General features: G+C 36.3%; 1 pseudogene; it reads left to right on the forward strand.

Annotated features, from left to right (window-relative positions):
- Positions 1–1,185: 1,185 nt before the first annotated feature.
- LOC101287477 (tRNA (guanine(6)-N2)-methyltransferase THUMP3-like) lies at positions 1,186–10,412 on the forward strand (annotated as a pseudogene).
- The last annotated feature ends 14,377 nt before the right edge of the window (positions 10,413–24,789 follow it).

Below are 24,789 nucleotides of genomic sequence, written 5' to 3' on the forward strand. Positions count from 1 at the left end.
AAAATATTACCATTTCAAGATGTAATCCGCATACAAATGAATAATATATTTTATATTGATTTTTACTGAGTGTTCAAAATCCAGTGTATAATTTACACTTACAGCACATCTTGATTTCAAAGTTAAATTTTATCAGATTATTTGATCTGTATTTAGATGTTATAAGATTTACAGTTGAAAAAGAGATTCACATGCCCAAGTTGTTCCAAATACACCTTAAAAATTTTCAATAACTGAATCAAATATCAGTTTTTAAAATTAAATATACACTAATGAAAATTAAATTTAAAAATCTCTTTCTTTTTATTGTAATAGAGCTGCTGTAAGATTTGCATATAGGTTTCTGTGTGAACATAATGTTTCATTCTTCTAGGGTAAGTATCCAAGAGTGGGAATTTTGATTTCTTAACTTGAAGCATTTCAGGATGAGGTTTTGCTTTGATTACCTAGACTACTAAGGCATTAAAGCCACCTCAATCTAATGACCTTTTTAATTTGACAATTCAGTTAGATTATTTTGGCATCATCTGCATTTCATTCTAAGATCTCTTGACCTTTTAAACTGCTTTCTAAAAATTCGTACATGTTAAGGTTCTTTCTTTGATCTGTAAAGTTCCAAGCGTTTTGATAAATGCATAGCATCATATGCCCACCACTACAGTATCATAAGAAATAGTTTCACTGCCTTAAATAAATCCTCTGTGCTTCACCTACCCTATCCAAACCCAACCACTGATGTGTTTACTGTCTCTATCATTTTGCCATTTCCAGAATACCATATAATTGAGATCATAAAGTATGTAACCATTTCAGACTGGCTTCATTTACTTAGCCATATGTATTTAAGATTCCTCCAAGTCTTTTTGTGGCTTGAGAGCATGTTGCTTTTTACCATCAAGTGAGACTTCAGTGTATGGATGTACTATACTTTGTTTTTCCATTCATCTGTTGAAGAGCAACTTGGTCACTTCTAGTTTTTGGCAATTATGAATAAAAATGCTATAAACATTTGGATGAAGGTTTTTGTGTGGACATTAGTTTTTAAATCAGTTGGGTAAATCGGGAGTATAATTGCTGGATCATATGGTAAGACTATGTTTAGCTTTGAAAGAAATTGCCAAGTGGTCTTCAAAAGTACCACTTTGCATTCCTAGCAGAAATTAACAAGCGCTTCTATTGCTCTGCATGCTCCCCGACAATTGGTATTGTCAGCTTTTTGGATTTGAGGGTAAAGTCTTAATCCAACATGACCGCTGTCCTTATAAGAAGAGGGAGAGGCACTCGGGAGGCATGCACACAGAGAAAAGCCCATGTGAGGTCACAGCGAGAAGGCAGCCATTTGCTAGCCAAGGGGAGCTTCAGGAGAATGCATTGCTTCAGGAGAATGCAAACCTACCAACACTTATTCTCAGACTTCCAGCTCCAGAACTGTGAGTAAACAACTTTCTGCATTTAAGCCATCCAGTCTGTGGTATTTTGCTTTGGCAGCCCTAGCAAGCTAACATACTAGGTTTCATATGTTTTTCTTCTAGAAGTTTTATAGTTTTTAATTTGATATTTAGGATTATGATCCATTTTGAGTAAATTTCTGGGACAGGTGTAAGGTCCATGTCTGAGCCAAGCAGTATAGATACTACAAGCTGTCATTTTTATTCAGGAGCTAGGGGAGAGTCAAGTCATATAAATTCCTACTCTAAAATCTTCACACCTAACTTTCCAAGATTCACATTTTCTTACATAGACCAGTCTCCTCTCGGTTTCTTCAGTTAAGTCAAAAATACGTGTTCCTCTTTGCCCATGTATTTTTACTTGTTAGTATATTTCTTGAGCTGTTTTCATATTATTTCTTTCCTTTCTGTGAATTTTTTTTTTAATTTGGAGCACCAAGTTGTAAAGATGTATGTATTTACCTGACAATTATACTACAGTTAAGTTGAGAAGGGTGAATCAATAGCTTGTATTTGTTTTTAAAATTAAATTAATCCTGGACAAGAAAACAAACAAAAATACGGATGTAGAACTGTACCCACACCAATTATTGGAAAGACTTCTTTTTCTATTAAATTGTTCTTGCACCTTTGTCAAAGATCAGTTGACTTTTTGTGTGGGTATTATTATTTTAATATTTAAATAAGTGAATTTGAATTAAAATTTAAAACTAAGTATTATCTGCAATTATGGTAATAATCCACCTAGCTCAATATTAACTATAAGGCTATAAACGGATCTGTATAACTTACTGAATTATTTATCTCCAGCTTGATTTTTTTTTTCATAGATGAGTTCAGACTGATCTACTCCTTGAAGAGAATACTTCAATTTAAGGAAAATACTAATTATTTTGATTGGTATTTGGGCAGGCTGGCTCCAGGCCAGAATTTTGCATGTGATCTTTCAGGTCCAACCATAGGCAATTACAAAGTCCTTAGTTGAGAGACCCCACATCAGACCGGGTGCACAGACAGTGCACGCCAAAGGGGGTTGCAGTTAGACTCCACTCCAGTTGGACTCCACACTTCCCAGTCCTGCTTCCTGCACTTACCACACATGCATACTTTTGCCAATGCAAAACTTTAACATGTTACAGTTGCTTTGATCACATTTTATCCTTTCTTCTTGTTTCTTTGATTCTCTACATTCCATCTGGTTATGTAAACATTCTCATGGTTTTAAATTTTCATTTTCTTCACATTGGGGTGAGGAAACTGGTGGCATACCTATTTTCAGAGATGTATTTCATTTGAGTGTAATGAAACTAACACTAGATACATTTAAAGCATAGACTCTATAATTTCACTTTTATTTATTTTCGGGATCTCAAGTCTAGTTCCTTGTAGCTATGAAGTATTGCATCTATTTGCAATCCTCAAAAGATTCTACGGAATTTTAAGCCAAATTTACTTGGAGAATATTTTTTCCTAATGCTTCAGTAGATTCGCACAACAGCTGCTGATTCTCCTTCAAACAGTTTGGTAACATGAAGATCTGGAAAAAGTACCACTCAGGGCTCCTTCTGTATACCAGGTCTGGAGTTTGCCACTTGTAATTGAAACGTAAGCCACCACAGATTATTTTATAAGTAGTAATTCCATCTCCATCACTGTGTAAAATCAACTACTTAAAAAGCTATTATATGTATTTATCCAGCTGACACCTGCACACATGAATACACAATATTTCAGAATGGAAACATATTTGCAAATTCATTACAGAACACATCTTCTCTCTCATATTAAATTCCACAACAGAAATCATAGTAGATAAAAGGGTAACAGACTCTATCCTACCTATAATGCATGCATTCAAGTTTATCAAATGAGACTCTAAATTATCATAACTTAGAATTTTAAATACTTGAATATAAAATAGCTTCAGCTAATACTTTCTTAAAATGTTGATGACACATATATATACACAATGCACACACATATGTATTCATTTTTTAACTAAATGCTATTCTATATTAAAAGTATCAGGTCTCTCCTGGGGCAATCTGAATCTTACTACAAAGAGAGTATAGAATGCCATTGATACGGATCTGTGTGGTCATTAATGGAGATGCTATCAGTTGGTAAGTTTGGTTTCAAAAAGTAATGTGTGTCCTTGCCTTTATGGAATTCACAAACCAGTAAGAGAGACATATAAACAAAGTTATTGGAAGAGAAAAAGTAAGTATATGAATAGAGGTAAGTGCACTGTTTCAGTTAAATATAGAAAGGATGAGTCAGAATGAGTCTGTCTGGATAAGTCAGAAGAACTCACAGAAGAGGAGATCACTGAGCTGAATAATGAAGGAAAGTAGAAGCTTTGTAACTAAATAGAGAAAGAAAGGGCGTATTTTAGGAAGAAAGTATATATTGTGTAAAGTCATGAAATTATGAAAGACTAAGATCTGTTTGACAGAAGGTAAGTAGTTTGGTATGGTTGTAACATAGGATTCACATGAGAAAGAAGAGCCTCTCGTACTGAGGATGAAATAAAGTTCCAATGAAAATAAAGGTAATTGGAATATCATACCATCCAGCACTTAAAACAAAATTTTAGGATTTTGAGGAGTTTCTGCTTGTTTGGTTTTGGTTTTGCTAATTAAACTGAAATATCTAATTCAGTCATTAAGCAAGTGTTCACTGAGAAAAGCCTGAGATAAAAGTAAAATAAAATAAAGTATACGCAACACACCTGAAAAAGGAATTTCATTAAAGATCTCTACCTATATGATTGACAACTACCTTAATTAACATATTTTCAGTGTGAAAATGATATGGGGGTATCTGACTATATAACGGACCCATCCAAAGGAAAAGGCCTGTAGGTATGCATGTTTGAGGGTATCCCATCAAAGTAATGAGGAAATCTCAACAAGGTTGTCCTTAAGAAAAGTCAGCCACTCAGGAAGCTACAGCCACCAGGGTGGACCTTTTTACTCCGCCTTTTAGTGCATCACTGTTAAAAAATGAAAGTACAACCAAGGATCACCAGACGTTTAAGAAAGGTTTTAACATGAAAGGGACCCAAACAAATCAGTAGGAGAAAATCTTCAGAGGAAACAGAGAGAATGCAGAGAGTGGTAGAAAACTTTAAAAATGAGCTACTGGGGGCCCCACTTCCTGTGTGGTGCCCAAGTAATTTCCTACTAGACTGAACTTCCTGTATATTAGGTCTATAAACTCTGGACAACATATGAGAAACAACTACCTCAAGACACTAACGAATGAAGAAAAGTAGGTAGATTCTGGAAGGGAGATGACATTTGGAAGAAGACACCCCCCCACCTTTTAAAATGGCTTTTAGCCTAAGAGCAGCCTGAAGTTGTCACCACATTGAGTGACTAACAATAAGCAAGAAAACAGGTAGTCTTTCTGGCCAGAAGAGAGGACAGAGTTTGGAGCTATCAGAGACTCTGGAGAGGGAAGGGGAAATCCTAAAAAAGGTGAGAGCAAGGGAGAGGGATCTCCAAACGCTATGTTTAAGCTTTGCAAAAGATACCTGGTTGACCCTTACATGCACATGTGAAACAGAAGCCAAGCAGCACAGAGTCCAGTATGAGATCAACCAAGTTAACTACCTACAAAACAAAATTTGACACTATTTGAAGGAATAAGGCAGAACCTAGACTTTCTAAATCATAGAGTTCATGATAATGAGGATATAATACAACATTACTCAGCAAAGAAGAATAGGAAAATATGACCCATTCTCAAAAGAAAACAGAGACTCCACCCATTAATGACCCAGGTGTTGGAAACAGTATACAGGATCTTAAAGTGGATTTTTATAACTATGCTGAATGAGCAAAGTGTACTCATAATAAATGAAAAGACAGAATAAAATTAAATGAAAATTTTAGAATTTAAAATACAATATTTGAAATTAAAATTTACTGAGTAGATTTAGCCAAATGGAGATAACAGAAGAAAAGATAAGTAACCTTGAAGATAAAGCAGTAGAATTTGTCTAATCTGAAGAAGTGGAAGGAAAAGAGAGGAGAAAAAAGGGTGAGCACCTCAGGGATCTGTGAGGCAATACTGAAATGTCTAATATACATGTATAACTGAAGGAGAACAGACTGAGAGAAAAAATATGTGAAAAATAATGGCTATGACTTCTGCATCTGGCTAATATGAATGACCCAACCATTCCACTCCTAGGTATTTACCCAAGAACGATGAAAAGATTGTACATGAATGTTTATAGCACCTTTCTTTGTAAGGGCCCTGAAGAGGAAACAATCTAGATGTTCTTCAACAGGTGAATGCATAAACATAATGTGGTATATCCATACAATAAAATACTACTCAGCAACGAAAAGGATCGGGCTGTTGATACATACAGTAACATATGAATCACAAAATAGTTACATTGACTGAAAATAGCTAGACAAAAAGATGGACATATTGTATAAATTCATTTACATAAAATTCTAGGAAATGCAAAGTAATATATAGTGTTGGAAAGGAGATCAATGAGCTTGTGAATGAGATGGAAGGTGGGAGAAATTATAAAGAGAAGAAGACTTTCTAGGGTAATGGATACGTTCATTATTTTGATGTGCGGTGGTTTCCTGAGCATGTATGTCAAAGTGTATCTAAATGTACACTTAAATATGTGCTGATTAGGGTATGCCGGTTATACTTCATTAAGCTGCTTTAAAATAAGCAGGGAACACAAATGTGAAAAATTAAAATAAAACCAAACTTTGGCTCATCACAATAAAATTACTGAATACTAAAAATAAAGAGAAAATCTTGAAAGCATCCAGAGAAAAACAACATACTCTAATAGGTGAACAATGTCATGGAACAACATACTTAGAGTTTTGATAGACCAGAAAAAACATCTGACAACCCAAATTTATATATTCAGCAAAAACAAAGAAGGCTAAATAAAGGCAACTTCACATAAGGAAAAGAGAATTCGTCATCAGCAGATATGCCCTTTGAGAAATGCTAACGGGAATTCTTCAGGCCGAGGGGAAATAATATTGCATCGAAATTCAAACTTCAGGAAGGAATTAAGAGCACTGGAAATAGAGTTTTTTCATAAGGCTAAAAGGGTCAGTTCGTCGGGAAGACATAATATTCATAAGTGTTTTTCTCAGAACAGTTTCAAAATTAATAAAATAATGATAGAATTGAAAGGAGCAATAAATGATTCTACAGTCATAGTTGAAGAATTTTTAACACTTTTTTAGCAGTTGATAGGACTAGATAAAGAAAATCAGTGAAGACATAGATGGAGATGAACAAATTACCAACCACCTTGACCTAAATGATGTTTATAGAACACCACATTCAGCAACTACAGAATATACACTCTTTTCAAGCACACATGATATGTTCAATATGATAGATCATACACTGGAAGATGCAACAAGTCTTAATAAATGTAAAAAATTGAAAGCATACAAGATACGTTTTCTGAGCATAACAATTAAACTAGAAATCAATAATGATGCAACATCAGGGAAAATCACTGAAATCATTTAAAGCCCCTCTATTTTCTTTAGCAAAGAAATTAGAAAAGACTTTGAACTGAATAGTCAGCATAAAACCATAAAGCTTTTGAAGGGAAACACAGGATAATATCTTTGTGATTTGTGGGGAAGCAAAGTTCTAAAACCTGAAGCAATAACCATAATAGAAAAAACTGAAAAGTTAGACTTGGCAGAATTAAAAACCAATTAACAGAAGGCAGCATTAATAACTTGGGCATGCCACAGATTTGAAGAAAATATATATTGCAAAACACATATCTGACAAAGGACTGGGATGCAGGGTATATAAAAAAACTCCAACTCAGTAATAGAAAGACAGCTCAATAAAAATGAGCAAAGAATTGAACATACACATCAACACGCACGTGATACAAGCACATGAAAACGTTCTCAACATCATTAGTTGTCAGATAAGACTACATAGACATACCACAACACACACATCAGAATGACTAAAATTAGAAACGCTGTCAATACCAAATTTTGGTAAGGATGTGCAGCAACTGGAAAACTCACATATTGCTGGTGGGAATGTAAAATGTGACAGCTATTTTAGCAAAAGATCTAGCATTTTTTAGTAAAATACATGTTTACTAACCTACGATCCAGACAAAAAAATGTATATACTATGCTGTTTTATTTTTATGAAGTTCTAAAACAGTCAAAATCAATCAATGATGAAAAAAAAATTGAACAGTGGTTCTTCTGAAGTGGTTTTAGGATTGGTGATTAGGAAGGGATATAAAGGATCTTTCTGGGATGATAATGATGTTCTATCATGATAGGCTTTGCATTGTATTTACAAGTATTTGCATATTTTAGAACTCAGCAACATTTGTGCATTTGATTGTATGTAAATTTTACATCAAAGGAAAAAATACTTAAATATTGAACTCTGGCAAGAGTGCTTACACTGAATACAGTTGTCTGCAATTTACTCTAAGATGCATAAAACCATATGGTATATCAAAGTAAGAATAAATACATGAAAGAGCAAGGGTAATAAAATATTAATCCAAGAATCTAGGTGATGGGTATATTGGCATTTACTCTAAAATTCTTTCAGTTTTGCTATATGTTTCAAAATTTTGCTTAAAATTTTTTTCAGAATCTAAAGTGCTATAACCAACATCTTTAGAGAGAAGAGAAAGCATAGCATTTGGGTACACTGGGCCTGCAGGATGCCAGGGCTGGAAAGGTCTGTGCTCGCAGCCAAGACTATATTAGGGATCTTGGAAGCGTTGCCAACGTGTACGACATTCAAGAAGCCACTAACCAACTCCTGGATGTGAACTTTCATGAAAACCAGAGATCTATTCAAGTGACAGAAAGTGGCCTCAGAGTGAACATGAGCATCTCCAAGTCACTATTAGAGTGACTGTACCCACTGGTTTTGAACAAACAGGGGCAGATGAAGTGAGAAAGAAATTCAGGTCATCATGCAAAATCAGCAGAGACCAGGCAAGATATATTTTGACGTTTCAATGGAAAGTCTGGCTCAGGTTCATTGTCTGAGATCAGTTGATAGCTTACTTGTGGTTGTTCAGGAGTTTAAAGATTCTAATTCAAAGGGGGGAAAAAAGGAAGTTCTAAAGGATTTTGAAGAATTGACTGGGAAACTCCTGCACTCCGATCCTTTGAAAGTATGGAAAATTGACTCCAGTTTCAAGGAAAAAAAAAGGTGTAAAAAGATAAATCAGAATTCATGTAAAAGGAAGATGGATAATGGACAAGGAGACAAAATTGTTGAGAGAGTTGTTAAAAAAGAGTTTACTAACAATGCCTTAAGTTCAAAAGAAGAAATTGATTCTCAAGTGCTGAAGTTTAGAGTCACACGCAACAGGGTAGAAGAGAAACATTGCTTTACTGCACTAGAGACCACAAGAGATTTGGGGGGCGCTGTTCAAGATTATTTTAAGTGGAAGGCTGACATGACCAACTTTGATGTGGGTGTTCTTTGAATATCCATGATAATGAAATCACTGTGGGTATTGCATTGATAGAAGAGTCTCCACCAAAGAAATATCACACATTTTGGATTTGCAACTCTCAGATCTTCTCTTGCTTATGGGATGCTCCAGCTCTCTTCCCCTCACCCTACTGATATAATAGTTGATCTGATGTATGGACGAGAAACAAAACAATAGAGAGGGCGACTGAATGATCTCACTGTTATTATGTTGTTGGTAATAATAATCCAATATACCAGTGGCTATGATTAGAGCAGCAATTACATCTAATTTTTATTGACAAAGAGCCAAATTAAATAAGGCAAACTAAAAAAAGAAAAAAAAAAAAGAAGGCAAACTACCCTGGGGCTTGCCCAACGATGCTGTTCAATGGGATATCTGCAAACTGGCTCTGTGGATATATTGTAATGTTATTTTGAAAAAGGATGGACTCCAGGAAGAGAAATTGGAACCTTTATCCAGCTTGCCTACACTACACAAATTAGTGGAAGGTACATCAGAAATAAATTAAACATGTATGAGGCATTGATTGAAGCCAGGGAAGCAAAAAGTTGTACAGGGAAATGTTTCCTTCATCAATGACTACATGGCTCAGCTGTGATTATTATATGACAGTATTAATGTCAAATTGAATTATTAACCAAAAATGACTACACTAGGTGAATGGAGGAATGGGTGTATAAGAGAATGAAATCCTCATGTTTCATAGTGTGAAGTCAATACATATTAATATTGAAAGAATCAAAAACAGTAATATGTGTTATAATTTAGGAATTTGATAGTAAATACCAGAAGAAAGTGACCTGAACAGCTTTTCTCTGGGAAACACAAGTCAGAGGTGAGGAAGAGACCAGAAGACAGCTTTTTAAAAAAATGTGCGATAAGCTGTGTAAAGTTATTTGACTTTAAGGAAACAAATAAAGTAAAATTTAATATGCAATGATGTTAAAGAATGGTATCACTCAGATGACTCTTTGTTGAGAAAATTCATTCCTCCAGCTCTAATTCTTATTATAAAATATAAGAATCTTAATGTTTTTCTCCATGGGAATAGGTATGGAAAAGTTAAGCTTATTAACAAGAAATTTATGAGTATAAACTTTAGCGAAGCAATGTACATTTTCCAGTGAATTTATTTATTTATCTATTTGGGCATATGAGAAAACTCAGTGATGTTTTCTAGATCTCTCTGCACTCAAGAAATTTACCAAGGCTACTGGAAATATGAAAAGTACAAAAATAAAAATGGGAGAAATTTTTACAGAATATTGAATTTACTTAGAAGAAATGGTTGTGAAACTTGCTTTACTGTATTCTGTATAGATCTAACAAAATATGTCACAGACGTAAGTTGATACAGATTGATTTCCATAAAACACAGCTTTGAGCAGGTCACTCCAAGCTCAAAAACATAACTTCTGTCTTATCACCTACAAAATAAAGCCTGAATTTCTTGACATTTAATGCTTTCTATGCTCCACCCGAAAAACGTATTTCCTAGGTAATTTACTGCTGTTCTCCTTTGTGTACCCTTCAGGATAGTCAAAATGAGATTCCAGCAGTGCCTCTTAATCAATCCTTTATTTATTGTCTCTATGACTGTTTGTTTGTTTGGTTTTTGTTTTCCATTGACTAGTCGGCATCCTCTTCCCTCATCTCTAAAATTCTGTTTATCTTAAAAATTATTATTTTATCCTAAAAGTATTTATATATTAAATTTGCATAATTTAATTTAGTTTAAATATATTTATGCTTACGATTATTTATCTTAAAAATTATTTTCTTAAGAATTAAAAATAAATTATTTTACCTTAAAAATCAACTCTTTTTTTTTTAAATCAACTCTTAACCTTACATCTCTTTCTAGCTATTATCTGATCTAGATTCTGTCTTTTACAGATATGTTTCTTGAAAGGACTTAAAAATGTATTTTAGATTTAATTAGGTCTTTGGCTACCTTAGCCAAAGCAATGTCAGTAGAGTGCTGGAAAGTTACAGAGATAACTGTAGATATCTCATAGAGATAAGTAAGAACTCAGAGAAAGCAAATGGAGATCTTTCTAGGCTAGCTGTGAGCAAACATTTTTCTTTTGAATTTATATTATATATTAATTATTCCATAATATATACATAATGATATATATAATATATACATAATATATATAATAATATATATATTATTCCATAATATATTACATATATTATGAGAAAGAAGGAAATTCTGCCGTTTGTAGCAACATGGCTGGACCTTAAGGGCATTATGCTAAGTGAAATAAGCCAGACAGAGAAAGACAAACACTGCATGATGTCACTTACATGTGGAATAAAAAAAAAAAAAGTCAAACTCCCAGAAACAAGAGTAGAATGGTAGTTGCCAGAGGCAAGGGTGTGGGGAAATAGGGAGAGGTTGCTAAAAGGGTACAAACTTTTATTTATAAGATAAAGCCTCGGGGGCTTCCCTGGTGGCGCAGTGGTTGGGGGTCCGCCTGCCGATGCAGGGGACGCGGGTTCAAGCCCCGGTCCGGGAAGATCCCACATGCCGCGGAGCGGCTGGGCCCGTGAGCCATGGCCGCTGAGCCTGCGCGTCCGGAGCCTGTGCTCCGCAACGGGAGAGGCCACAACAGTGAGAGGCCCGCGTACCGCAAAAAAAAAAAAAAAAAAAAAAAAAGCCTGAGGGTCGAATGTAAATTATGATGACTATGGTTGAGAACACTGTATTGTATAATTGAAATTTGCTAAGAGAATAGCAAAAAAAAAAAGTGAGGTGATGGGTGTGTTAATTAACTCGCTGGGAGGAATCATTTCACAATGTATACGTACATCAAATCATCAGGATGTTTGCTTTAGATATCTTACAATTTTATTTGTCAATTGTACCTCAGTAAAGCTGAAAAAAGAATGAAGGGGCCAGGAAATACAATGTTTTTGTATATCTAGAATAACAGTGAAACCAGATAGTTCTGAATCATGAATGCTGTGTGGTAGGAAAACTATAGAATAAGTGGTCGGTTGATATGTCCACCATATAGATCCAACGTGTTTTGGTAAGACTTTTTTCTCTTCATATACCATTTTTCTCTTCATGTTTAAAGTAGAGTAACACTTTCCCTACTCCCCTGAGAAACTGTAAGTGAGGTCAAAAGTTTTGTCAAGTAAACTGTGGGATTGCAAAATCATATTGCAGACAAACATTTCCAGTCTTCCAGTTATGCTGCGAAAAAAGAAAATGACTCATGAGATGTGTGAGAGATTGTGAGATGACCAGCAGGATACACGCTCCTCTCTGCATGAGAAAGTCCAGAGTGGCCATGAGGTAATCACTTCCCCTTCTATGCCCAGAAGAGAACTGAACTTGGCCTGCCTTGTTTGAGAACAGACACTGTGCAGAGGAAGGGTGCTAATTGTTTATCATGTTGTATCCCAAATTCATATTATTGTGGGGCGTTCCTGCCAGGCTTGCCATACGGGTTATGCCGTGAACCTCAATCAGTTTATTTCAATTTAAATAAAGTGTATGGTACGACTGCTAAGTAAAAATGTTGTGATGTGTGTATGGCCTGAAAGGGTAGTCAGAGAATCATGACAACACATGACATCATAGCAGAATAAGTGGTGTCTTACAGACTGGGACCTAAGGTTCCATTCCTGTGCAGAGTCAGATTCTGAGATGTCATTTCTCACAGCCTGAACATCCTCAGACACTCACACTGCCTAGTCTAGGGGAAGAGAAAGCTTTTTGCTCAGAATGCCTCTTTGAACCTAAAAAAGCTGAGGGGCCTATATGGCGAGCAGAAAGCCAGGTGGCTAAACACGAAGTGTGTGGACAGAACGGGAGGGAAGAGGCATGCCAGGGAGCAGCCAGCCAGCGCTCTGGCCACGTTCCACGTGGGGAGGATGAAGGCGTCGGCGTTTCTTTCTTCCCTTCTTGCGTCTATCAGCTTCTCTAACTCACCATCTTCTAACATCCTTGCTCCCAGCCTGTATAAACGCTCGGCTGGCCCACAGTGAACAACAACTATTTTGCTTGTATTCTGGGGCACAAAGAGGCTTCTACGTAAAATTCATTTATCATTAGAATCATTAAACTTGAGAAGTAGTGCTGTGATGTTGCCAATGTTAGATTGTCCGGGCTGGGGATTGAAGGGAAGATCGTTTTTTAAATATTCATAGACAATACAAAAACAAATGTATAATATGCGTTACTCTAATTGATTTATCACATGATTATGTAGCGTATGCTGTGTGTCAGATATAGTTCTAAGTATTTTTATTAATAGTAACTCATTGACTTCTTATACCAGTCCTACAGGTTAGGTTCTATTATTTACATACGTGTCCTACAGATGAAGAAACTGAGGCTCAGGGAGATGAAGTAAATTGCCCAAGGTCACACAGCTAGTAAGAAACTAGTTGGGGGCTTCCCTAGTGGCGCAGTGGTTGAGAGTCCGCCTGCTGATGCAGGGGATGCGGGTTCCTGCCCCGGTCCGGGAAGATCCCACGTGCCGCGGAGCGGCTGGGCCCGTGAGCCATGGCCACTGAGCCTGCGCATCCGGAGCCTGTGCTCCGCAACGGGAGAGGCCACAACAGTGAGAGACCTGCGTACCGCAAGAAAAAAAAAAAAAACTAGTTGGGATTCAAACTCAGATAACCTGCAGAGTCCCTACCATTAATTTAATGCTGTGCTGCAGTGCGGTGACTAAAGAAAACACGTGAAGAGTTTAGTAGCTCATTGTAGTTGCTAATTTGATTGTACTTATTTTCTTTATGGAGTCCAACATCTGGGGAGTGCCTAAAGATTGCTCAGGTGCTGAAAAATGCTGTCAGGCATTTAAGGGTCTGGCAGTACAGATAACTTGAAAACCCTCCAGCTACAAACACCAGGAATTGCTCAATAAATTATAACTAACATCCTTATAAATGCATGACTGAACGGCTAAGAAAGGCCGGGAAATTGCCTTGGGCCAGAAATGAAGAAGGAACGGAAAATCAGGACAGGTGAACTGCAGAGCTGACGCTGTGACTGCCTGGAGGTTATTTATCTCTTTTAATAATATAGGGGCTTGGATTTAATACCAATGCAGGGAGAGTTAGGACTGAGACCCACGCCTTTTATAGGGCTACCCCTTCGGTGTGAGTGAGAAGTCAGGAAAAGCGAACTCTCAAAAGTTGTGGGAAGGATTAAAAATTTATACAACCACTTTGGAGTGCAATGTAATCACGTCTCATGAATTTGAATATGTGCATCCTTCTGACCAAGCCATTTCTTTGCTAGGCTTATACCCTGGAGAAATTCTAGGCCATGGAAAAATCAGACATGGGCAAGAATTTTATCACAACATAGTTGCATCAGTAAAAACTTAGAACAGGAGAGTAGATAAGTGAATTATGCTATATTCATACAATGGAATACAGTGCAGTGAACATCAATGTCCTGTAGACATGTATCATCAGGGATCATTCTCAAAACCTTCACTTTTGTGAAAAAGAAAGATAAGTTGCAGAGTATTTGCAGCATTTGCAGTATTTGCAGAGTATTTGCAGCATTGCAACCTAAGCGCTGAAATATAGAAAAATCAGAAAGAATTTTAAAAATTATAATTCTTAACCTCAAGAAAAAAAGAAACTAAAAGCACTTCTGATTATCCCTCTCCAACACAGAAGCTGTACCAGCAATGCAGATGTAGTTGGCTTCCCTTTGGCCCAGCGCCTACCCTCCAGACAGACCCTCAAAACAGGTCTTGGAGCACAGCGAGAAAGAAGTGGTTTTACTGAATGTTTTCTACTTACAGGAATATATATATATATATATATATATATATATATATATATTCTCATCTATTTCACCAAAATTCAAAGCAAATCAATATACCTGTAACTCTCCTTCCACCTACACTGCATCTTTGCCTCTCTGGCCTGGCCAAGTGTCTCTCATTTCCTGAATCCGCACAGATGAACATAGTCCCAAACTTACGGCAAAGTCGTTTAATTCCCTTTTGCTTTTAATCCTGCATTTTTAGCCCATCATGCGGCTCACCAAATAAAGGACCATTTTAAGGATCTGTTTATAACTGTGTGTGTGCTTTATAATAACATTTTTTTCCATCACAAACAATTAAAAAAACCAGGAGTCAAAGAAGACCCTGGGACATACATAATATAACAATTATTGTTATTTCTTAAAAAACATTTTTATTGAGATATAATTCACACAAAATAATTCACCCATTTAAAGTGTACAATTGAATTTTTTTAAGGACATTCAGCAGAGTGGTGCAGCCAACAACACAATGAATTTTAGAACATTTTGATCACCCCTAAGAGAAATCCCCATACCTATTAGCAGTCACTCACCATTCCTCCAGATTGCCCCCCTTCACCTCCCCAAACCCTCTCCCCCATTACCTGCCTCCTGCTCTCCCACCAGCCCTAAAAAACCACTGATCTACTTTCTGTCTCTAGACATTTGCCTATTCTGAATATTTCATATCAGTGGAAGCACACGATATGTGGTGTACTGTGACTGATTTCCTTCACTTAGCATGTTTTCAAGGTTCATCCATGCTGTAGCATGTATTAGTACTCCATTCCTTTGTATTACCACATCATATTATATTGTACGGACATACCACCTTCTAGTTAATCTTTCATCAGATAATGAATATTGGGTATTTGGATTATTTCTACTTTTTGGCTTGTATGAATATTGCTGCTACAAACAGTCATGTATAAGTTTCTGTGGCATCATGTGTTTTTCTCTTGAGTTTATACCTGGGATGGAACTGCTATGTAATATAACTTGATATTTAACCTTTTAAGGAACTGCCAGACTGTTTTTCAAATTGGCTGCTCCATTTTACATACATACCAGTAGTATATGAGGGTTCCAACTTTTACACATCTTTGCCAACACTTGTTATTGTTTATCTTTTTAACCGTAATGAATAATGATGTTAGGCATGTCTTCACGTACTTATTGGCCATCTGTATATCTTCTTTGGAGAAATGTCTATTCAGCTCCTTTGCCCGTTTTTAATTGGTTTATTTGGTATTTTTATTATTGAGTTGTAAGGGTTATTCATATATTCTAGGTATGTCACTTATCAGAAGTATGATTTGAAAATATTTTCTCCCATTCTGTGGGTTGTCTTTTAACTTTCTTGATGGTGTCCTTTGCATCAAAAAAGTGCTTGTCCTTGATGATGTCCTATCTATTTTTTCTTTGTGCTTTTGATGTCATATATAAGAAAGCATTACTTAATCCAATGTCATCAAACACCTTTGTTTTCTTATAAAATTTTATAGTGTTAGATCTTATCCTTGAGATCCATTTTGGGTTTATTTTTTGTATATAGTATGGTAGAAGTCCAGCTTCATTCTTTTGCATGTGGATGGCCAGTTGTCCCAACACCATCTGATGAAAATATTGATGAAAATATTGATCAACACCATTTGATGAAAATATTGAATTACTTTGACACTTCTGCCTAAAATCAATGCACCATAAATGTGAGACTTTATTTCTGGACTCTGAATTCAATTCCATTGATATATATGCCTGTTCTTATGCCAGTACCACACTCTCGATTACTGCATGGCTTTTTAGTAAGTTTTGAAATAAGGAAGTGGGAGTCTTTCAACTTTGCTCTTCTTTTTCAAGATCATTTTGGTTATTCTGGGTTTCTTGCATTTCCATATGGATCTTAGGATGAGCTTGACAAAGAAGGCAGTTGGAATTCCAGTGGGAATTGTGTTGAATCTGTAGATTAGACGGTGAGTATTGCCATCTTAACAATCTGTGAATACAGGGTATTCATTTTATTTAGATTTTCTTTAATGTCATTCAACAATGTTTTATAGTTTTCAGAATGTGAGTTTTATTACTTTTATTAAATATATTCCTAATATATATCTTTTTCATGTTATTATAAATATGATTGTGTTGATTTCCTTTTTGGGTTGTTCACTGAAAATGTGTAGGAATACAATTGATTCTTGCATCTTGATCTTCTGTCTTGCCACCTTGCTAATAAATTGATTTACTAGCTGGAATAATTTTTTTAAGTGGATTCTTTAGGATTTTATATATACAAGATTATGTCATCTGCAAATAGAGATAGTTTTACTTCTTCCTTTCTAATCAGGATAATTTCTTTTTTTTCATTTTCTTGCTTAATTGTGCTGGCTAGAACCTCCAATACAATCTTGAATAGAAGTGACAAGATTTTTAATATATTTTTATTTTTTAGACTATGTCTCTCTGATTTCTTTCTCTCTTACGATTAGTAGTAAAGTATTAAAATAAAAGCTTGTGTCTTTTTTCCTTAGAAGCAGCAAAGGAGGAAGGAACTGGAGGAAAGCAAACATTGCCCTACAGCTATTGTCTGAGAAGAACAAAAAGGGAGAAAGAGGAAATGGTGACCTTTAGTAATATGAAGAAGAGAGAATCAAACTGGGGCTCTCATGCCTCCTCCAGGAGACAAAAAGTGTGCAGGAAACTGGTCTGGGCCTGAGACATGTTTTTGAGAATGGACAGTATGAAAGTTTATGGAGGTTCCTTGTCAAAGCACGAAGCTTACTCATTTTAGAATATGTATCAACGTATGTAGGATTACCACACAATCAAGAGTGCTTTAATGTAATTAGATCTCAGAAATTTTTGCTGGAGGAAAAAGTTCATTTTAAAATAACTCCAAACTTCTCTAACTTTTTCTTACATAATTCATGCACATCAAAAATCAAATTCATCAGTATCAGGTATTAAATGATCTACTTACTTCTTGTGGACGGGAAAGAAATAGATTACTTTAAACTAGGCCTAGGTAGCTTTTGATATGCTAGTTTTTCTTTATTTTGAGTTTGAAAATGAGTATGTGTCATCAAATAAAAGTTTAAAAATATTAGACTGTCAACAATAACTTCCAAGTTAGGCCTTGATGTTTTTTTCTCCATAGTGCTTCTCCTTTTTTTTTTTCCTAAAACTGTCATTTGAAGTCCATTAAAATATTAAATACAGACAAATAAAATATATCACTTAAATCTCCAATTTTTCATAAGTAGCAAGCAATACAGTGAAATGAGAGCTATTTTAAACTAAGAGGTAAGATATGAGAAAATGAGAAAGTCAGTCTAGCATTACTTGGTCAGATATTTCTTACCTTTAAAATGGGGAAAAGAAAGGGGGAAATATGGGTTATCTCTGAAATATCTTCCAGTATAGCCAAAAGCAATAATACAATGAATATCCATTTATTACCTGCTCCTTGGCATGCTCCGTGCTGAGTGCTTGATATATTCTCATGGGAACCTCACAACAACACTAACTTAGGAGGAGTCTTTTTAGTATCATCTAATGGTATATCTGAGAGAACTGAGGCTTAGGCAACAACTTATCAAAATTCACAAGTTGGTATGTGCTAGAAGCAGGGTTCCAATCCATGGAGTCTGTTCTGTGTTCTTTTATGAGACGGTCAGTCAGGTGTGGCCACAATAGCAGACACAGGACAGGCTCAGGAAAACAGATTTTTATATTCACAGGTCCTAGAGACAGGAGGCAGGACACACAGGGCCAACATGGGGGACCTCAGAAAGTAGGAGCGAGGGGAAAGCTGAGGTTAGACCTTTAGGGTTTTCTTAAGAGTCAAGGCAGGGCAGAGTGAATAGTTTAAGATTGGCTAATTTAAATAATTTCCTTGGGCTCTGAGATATAAGGGTGGTCCTTAGTTGCCTACCTGGCCCTGGGATGATTAAGGCAAAGGGATATTGACTCATAGGTGTCTGGGCCAGATAGAGGTGGTCTGGTTCTGGATTGGTTAGCTTACATATCAAGGGCACACGCTTTGCTGTTTCTAAGTACTGGCTAGCCTGAGGAGGGGCAGTCTCTTCCCAGTCAGAAAGGTTCTCAAGATGTCAAACGCCAAAGGTAAAAACTGTATGATGTCACTTATCTGTGGAAATGAAAAAATAATACAAATGAATGTATATGCAAAACAGAAACAGACTCACATATACAGAGAACAAACTTGTGGTTACCAAAGGGGAGAGGAAAATGGAGAGGGACAAATTAGAGGTATGGGGTTAACAGATACATACTACTATATATAAAATAGATTAGCAACAAGGGTATACTGTATAGCATGGCTAATTATACCTACTATCTTGTAATAACCTATAATGGAGTATAATCTGCAAAAATACTGAATCGCTGTGTTATACACCTGAAATGAATATAATATTGTAAATCAACTATACTTCAATTAAAAAAATTTAAAAAGATGTCAAACACCATAATATACAGGAAATTTAAAAATGTAAACAATACAGTCTAACTTCAGAGCCTATGCTTTTAAACAGTCTCCAGTATTGCCTCTTTTATTCTAAAAACGGTTAGTGAGAAATTACCAAAAAATTATATTACAGTGTTCACATATCTTTCACATACTGTTGAAAAATAGATTGATCAGTTGCATTAGAAGTGCAGTAAATGGTGTGATTGAATACTGTTCTAAATAGAAATAGCTTTGAAAGTAAAAATAGTACCAAATAAAAACAAAAAGAGAGAAGTAATTGAGGTGTTGATGGGTATTCAAAACAATTGAAGTAGAAATTGGTCTTGGGTAATAAAATGAAAGGACACAAGCTTCGGAATAACATGGACTTGGATTTTGTTTTTCTCACCAACTAGTAGGGGATGTTACTGAACTGCTCTGGGCCTCGGTTCCCTCATCTGTAAACTGCAGTGATAATGATCGGTGATCGTGGTCACACAGTTGGAGTTGTGTGTGTAGCTGACCCACAATTCAATCTCGGGTTTGACCCCAAAGCCCGTTTAATTACCTTTGAGAAAGGTACACTCTAAGGGAAATAAAAATGTCAAAGGACACTTAAGCTAGCAGGTCAAATACTGAACAAGTACAGAGACCATTTATTTTCTCTTAGAAGCAGACAGGACACATATTCGAAAAATTCAGTCTTGCATATTTCATTTCATAAGGTGCCAGTCAGTGCCTAATTTAAATTTTTCACTGGAGGGAGACTATTGTGAAATTAAATATTAGGAAATGTAAAAGGTTGACCATATTTCTTTGTTCCCTGCTTAAATTCCAAAACAGCCTTACTGTCATTGCTTTAAGACAAGTTTTTACATAATGCCATTTTATTAGAGATAATGAAATGAAAAGGAGAAAAGATTATATTTAAATACTTTATAAATACTTAGAATAATTGTGTATTGAACAAAATCAACTCACTTTATTATGCATGAAAAGGGGGATTTAGACATAAATGACTGAGGACCTGGTTATTAAATATGCCTCATGGTTACCTAATGAATTATCAGCATTTAATTAATTCATTGTTTCTTTCCTTCCTCTGTTCTTCCATCTGTCCACCTATTCATTCATTCATTCGTTCATTAAATTTTTGGTTTCCTAATCCTCCCAGGTAAAGTTAGTAAGTTTAGCTGCTGTTCCTCATGACCTCATCAGAAATCTTTCGTGGTAGATATATAATAATTCAGTGTGATTCTCTGACGTTTGTGGAAGCTTCGCACAAACCTTAGACATCACAAAAGAAACCTCTCTGACTCTCAGGACCAAAATCATCCGAGAGTTGGAGAGGGATGGGTATTATCCACAGAAAATAGACCAACATTTGCTTTGGAAGGAGGGAGTCTGCTGACTACTTTGGGTACCATAGCTTCCAAAGTGCTTTTGCAGAGAGCTGTCATCCCTTTTTTTTTTTTTTTTTTTTAATTTAAATCCCCTCTAGGCAACGGTGGTTCCACTAATTCTGCTAAAATGTACCTTTAGCCTTTAGTGCTGGAGTGGTTGTGATGTGCCGCATTATAGCTGAGCATTAGCTGGCATTTACAGAGATGTGTGTTTGAGAAATAGGTCCCGTGTTACTTATTCCTTGATAGTTAGATTAGAGCAATAGCACATCCTGTCCTAGGCAGAGTGCCTGACTCTCCCCAGGGTGCACACCAAGTAGAATTGTTTTCCTCTCTAAGTCATCCTTTGTTTGTTTAGTCGCTCTTATTTTCTCCTCCCTTTCAATAAATTCAGTATCATGTTATAGTATTCTGTAGCATTTTTCATTGTTTAAGCTGTTTTTCTTAACAAAGACTCTCACTTATTGGTATGAAGAATCAAGACAGTACCATTTTGGAAATTATAAGTAAAAAGCATGTCGGGGTTAACAGTTTATTAGTAATTAATATCAAAGCTATCTGTAGATTTACTTTAAATGATTCATGATATAATGCAAATAAATGTTATAAAAAGTTATTGACATATTTTAGATGGTGATTGCTTATAAACATGCCATATATTAAAAGTTAAATATTAAAACCTAATTTTTAGGGCTTCCCTGGTGGCGCAGTGGTTGAGAGTCCGCCTGCCGATGCAGGGGACACGGGTGCGTGCACCGGTCCGGGAGGATCCCACATGCCGCGGAGCGTCTGGGCCCGTGAGCCATGGCCGCTGAGCCTGCGCGTCCGGAGCCTGTGCTCCGCAATGGGAGAGGCCACAACAGTGAGAGGCCCGCGTACCGCAAAAAAACAAAAAAACAAAAAACAAAAAAAAACCCCTAATATTTAAATGTGGAAATTTAAGAGATAGAAATGTCACCTGAGAAGGCTGGATGCAGGATTTCACAAGCTGGCAGTATCATTTGAGTTCTCAATTTAGGAGGTCCCGTGAGTCGATGTTATCAGTTCAGATAGAATCAGTCCCAATATGATTGATTAGCATTATTCAAACTCTCAAGAGACATATAAGCCAGTTTGCCAACGTTTCCATTTAGTATGAGGCCAGAAAATTGCACGGGTATCTGCCACCCAGGTTACCTCCTTCCCCATATAAACATACTAGGCAAGTCAAAGTAGTCACCCAGATACCTCCTGGTACAAAGAAATTCGAAGCAAAGGAAGTGACACTGGTAGTCAGAGCCTTGAGAGGCAGTTGAGTGGTGTTTAAAATACTACCCTCGTTCAAATACGGACTTTGCTACTAACTAGCTGGGACCTTGGACAAGTTGCTTACCCTCTCTGTGTCTCAGTTTCCTCATCTGAAAACAAGGGGATGTGACGCTTATGTGCTGGGTCCTGTAGCTTTTTGTCCTACTCGACAGATGTGGATAATCACCGAAAAGTTCCTATTGCCTCTCCTTTTACCAGGCTTCTTGTGGAAACCTTTCTTCCCTTATAAATAATTTCTTTATGTAGAGTAATAAAATTGAGTAGATCATTTTATATTACACTTTATACTCACCTTACAGCTCTCTTTTTGAATTTAGAAGTACCTTTCTTATTTCCTTTAATTAAGAGACTATAATATCCTGTCTTACTGCTTTGATTTGCAAGACATTCTACGTAGGACTTCTTCAGGTAATTGGTTTGATACAGCTTATGTGAATTTTGCAAGTCTAAATCTCAAGGACTTGATAATGATGGTGGTGATAATGATGATGACATGATGACAATAATGACAATATTAGCACTACCCTTTATTGAATCTTTACTCTGTACCTGGCCCCATATGCATGCTTCCTGCATTAGCTCGTGTAATCCTCATAATAAAGTGATGAACTACGTACTATTTACCTTTAGTTTACACAGGAGGATACTGAGGATAGAGAGGTTAAGTAGCTTGCTGAACATCACACAGCTAGTAAATGGCAACGCCTAGATTTTATCCTGGGCTAGAACTCTGAGGTCAGTGTTCTCAATGATAATGCTGGTAGACTCCCCAATAATGTGTCCCCCCACCCCCTCCCCATTTCAGCTGGATTTGAACCACCACCTAAGAGTACACAAGAAAACACTCTACATTTTCCTAAGGAGATACTAAAGAGAGAATCAAATTCAGGGAAGACCTAAATGATCCTTCACACATGCTAACACAGATATTGGTCCTCAGGCTAATCACAGATCTAACAGTATGTGGAAATCAGTCTTTATAACTAAAAGTATATTATACTATGTGAAGTGGTAATAAATATTCTTGCATTAGCATCAAAGTATACCCAGGCATCTTTTGAATTCTTTCCTGAAACATGTATTTTGAAAGTTTCCATATATAGAAATCCCACTATGTAATAGTTTTATGTGGTTTAAAGCATAATTATCATTAATTTTTTGACAATTTGTAATTTAATTGAAATCAAATTACATTTAGGAAGTTCCCCATTCAGGACTTTTCTATGCCCCCACTTGTCTGCTTTATCTCTTCCAGAACTCCCTTTATTTCAGTCTCTGACGCCACCTCTCCACTTAATAGGACAAAAATGAAAATCCTGGGTGATACACTGAGTTCTTTGGGAAAATAGAAGTCTCTGGCTGTTTTAAAGTGGCAAGGTGAGGGAATTCCCTGGCGATTCAGGGGTTAGGACTTGGTGCTCTCACTGCCAGGGGAATGGGTTTGATCCCTGGTCGTAGACTAAGATCCTGCAAGCCGTGTGGTATGGCCAAAAAAAGAAAAAAAAGGAAGTGGCAAGGTGAGAGAGATACAGGAAGGGGACAAATACGCTTCAGGCTAGCAGCCTAAATTCAAGAAACCCGTATAGAGCTTCTCTGTTTCTTATTTCAGTATTTAATTAATTTCAAGGGATTACATTGTTTATACTTCCTAATTAGGTCTACTGGCCTTCACCATTGTTCTCTTGTCTCTCATCAAAAATTATTTGTTTCAGGAGCTGTGCAAGATGCAGTTACACAAGGGCTTTAGAACATTCTATAAATTGGATTCTGTATATTTGTAAATTATGCTGATAGGCACTTCTGTAGCACAATGAGGTCAAGACAGTCTCACTGAAAATGGCCTTTTCATGCTGTGCTCGAGCCAAAAAAAAGGGAAAGCATCATAAAGGTACTGTGCTATGTTTGCAGAAGAATGCTGGTCAATTCAATCCAAGACAGTGGTTACAGACTTCCCTAGTGGCGCCGTGGTTAAGAATCCGCCTGCCAATGCAGGGGACATGGGTTCAAGCCCTGGCCTGGGAAGATCCCACATGCTGTATAGCAACTAAGCGTGTGCACCACAACTACTGAGCCTGCGCTCTAGAGCCTGTGCTCTGCAACAAAAGAAGCCACCGCAATGAGAAGCCCGTGGCGCACAGCAATGAAGAGTAGTCCCCATTCGCCGTGACTAGAGAAAGCCCGTGCGCAGCAACGAAGACCCAACGCAGCCAAAAATAAATAACTTAATTAATTAATTTTTAAAAAAGGGGTTATTTGTCAGCCAACCTTAAAGAGACTAAATGAAATTCTCAAAATGTATAGCAATAGGATATTAATTAAAGATATGTTTATGAAAAACATATTGTATGAAAATATACTACGTTGCATGCTATAAAGTGCAAGAGAATTATTAAGATACAGTTCATGATTTTAGAGAGTTTGCAATTTAAAAGAGAGACTAAAATATGCATGCAATTAATTAAATGGAAGAAAACAAAACATAAATGACACATGTCAGAGGCAAAGTTTAGCCTGAAAGAACATAGCTGGATTGAATTGAGCTACTAAAATTTAATTAATTCATTTAACTGCTATTTATTGAGTACCTACTATGTGCCAGGTCATGAGACATAACCCTTTCTACCAAAGGATACGGATATCTGGAAACTAAATTCTTGACTAATTTTCAGGATACAGGGTAAAAAGTGGAAGTAGCTTCAGCTTGAGTTTGAAAATACTGAATCAAAATCTGGCCCAATCAATTATTCATTGGGGGACTTGGGCAAATAATTTATAATCGTTTAGCTTCATTGTAGAAGTCAGGAGGGTCATCTTTGATTGCCTCTTCTAATTTCATCCTACATAAAGGT

The sequence above is a fragment of the Orcinus orca genome, chromosome 17 (assembly GCF_937001465.1).
Source record: "Orcinus orca chromosome 17, mOrcOrc1.1, whole genome shotgun sequence".
Classification (NCBI taxonomy): domain Eukaryota; kingdom Metazoa; phylum Chordata; class Mammalia; order Artiodactyla; family Delphinidae; genus Orcinus; species Orcinus orca.